Source organism: Mirounga angustirostris, unplaced genomic scaffold, assembly GCF_029215605.1.
Source record: "Mirounga angustirostris isolate CCGP_5_RB_7025 unplaced genomic scaffold, mMirAng1.0.hap1 SCAF_12, whole genome shotgun sequence".
Lineage (NCBI taxonomy): Eukaryota > Metazoa > Chordata > Mammalia > Carnivora > Phocidae > Mirounga > Mirounga angustirostris.
This window is the reverse complement of record NW_026991720.1, coordinates 82670924-82673189: the sequence shown is the minus strand read 5'-3', so window position 1 is coordinate 82673189 and position 2266 is coordinate 82670924.

Genomic DNA, 2266 nt, shown 5'->3' with positions numbered 1-2266 from the left:
TGAGCCGCCCAGTCACCCCACAATGTTATACTTTTATGAGAATGAAAAGATATTTTAATTCCAAAACATTCTGTCCTCTTCTCTAAACAATTAAAGTCTTCTCAAGCATATTCTCTACGAATAGTTAAGATGCTTTGGTCATTGATTTCTTTGTAGTCCATCAATTCATGAAAATTGTTTCCGTATTTCCAGACAAATGCTTTTATTTTCTTTCTTTTCTGCAGCTTATCATCATCATAAGTTCAGAATTTAGTCAGAAGTGGTCAACCCAAGTTTACTTTGGAATGACCTGGGAAACTTTGAAAAATCCCAGAGGCCTGGTGTCACTCCTAGAAATGTGATATCATTGATCTGTATAGACTTGGACATCAAGAGTGTTTAAAGATCTTAGGTGATTCTAATATTCAGATAGAGTTGATAAATACTTAACTCAATAATTTCCAAAATCCATAGAAAAATGTGAACACTCTTCCATTCTTTAGATACTGTAAACTTTATCCTGCAGCATGTCAGATAACTAAAAATTTCCAAACTGAAACCAGAAATGAGCTGTGGCTTGTACTATTATATACTTAAGGTATTTATACATAAAAATCATAACAAAATACCACTTTTTCCTTGCTTATTCTGAAGAAGTTTTGCTGTGGAATGCTTTGGCTCATTTTTGTTTTCTCTCTGTATTTTATTTTGTAAAAAATTTAATATTTAATCATGCCATCCAAGGCTAAGTCCTCTACCCTGATTAGGCCCTCTACTAAAGCTTTATACTTTAAACACATAGGTCCTGCCCATTATATATTAGACTAATTTCAACATATAAGAGAAATTGGGCGCCTGGGTGGCTCAGTTGTTAAGCGTCTGCCTTCGGCTCAGGTCATGATCCCAGGGTCCTGGGATCGAGCCCCACATCGGGCTCCCTGCTCAGCGGGAAGCCTGCTTCTCCCTCTCCCACTCCCCCTGCTAGTGTTTCTGCTCTCACTATGTCTCTCTCTGTCAAATAAATAAATAAAATCTTAAAAAAAAAACATATAAGATAAATTTATGGCTCTTCTGAATGTGTGAGGGGGATATTTTCAAAAGGCTTTTACAATTTTTAGTCAGTTATTGCTTATGCATAGGACAGTAATTTTCCAGTGTTGCTCTTGAACCAAGTCATTTTCCTCAATTGTCTAGATTTTCAGGTAGGTCTATTTTCTTTCTTGCAAGATATTATAAAATGACAACTTTGCATCCTCTTCCAATTATTCCTTTCCGAAATGTACATCACCTACTTCTTTGTTATTGTTCTTTTGAATTGTTAGTATAATTTAAAATATTTGTGGTGATAGTGAATGTAGTGGCCATTGTTGGTAGCTATTTACCTGTTCTTTCTTTTAATCAGTGACTTGATTTTTAAAATTAGATATCTAGGGCGCCTGGGTGGCTCAGTCGGTTAAGCGACTGCCTTCGGCTCAGGTCATGATCCTGGAGTCCCGGGATCGAGTCCTGCATCGGGCTCCCTGCTCAGCAGAGAGTCTGCTTCTCCCTCTGACCCTCCCCCCTCTCATGCTCTCTATCTCATTCTCTCTCTCAAATAAATAAATAAAAATCTTAAAAAAAATAAAATTAGATATCTAAATTTCTCCAAAGTACCCCATTTGCTTCAGAGACAACTGACCCAACCTTGGTATCTAACCTATCTAACCTTAATAGGTCAGAATTAAAACCCAACCTTGGTATCACAAGTTTTATTAGTCAAGAGTAATCTATCACACTTACCACAATGACTGATTCAATAACTCAGGCCAAAGCCAAATATCATGACATTATTCTTAACCACAGTGGTAGATAAAAGTTGAGCATATGAACTGATTTGGGGTCAACAAACATAGACACTGACTTGTTGGAGAATTCTGTGCATAAAGTTTCTTCTCTCTTAAAAGATATCCACCAGAAAAGATACAATCTCTTCTTTAGGACATGTTGGTGTGGGGGTTAGATGTCTGAAAATTGCTACCTCCATTTTTCCACCATGAAAAATATTGAGCCTGAGCATAAAGCAAACACAGATATCACATATGAGTGAATTATAGAAAAACAGAGATACAGCTACTGGATCAAGCCAATGCTGAAGCTTACTTATATCTGGACTTCTAGCTTTGTGAGTCAATGAATTTCTTTATTATTTAAGCAAGTTTAATTTTTCATTTTATTATTTGCAGTTGAAAATATCATAGATGATATTAATGTATTTGTCTAGACTCTGGTTTTAATGGGGATGATTCTT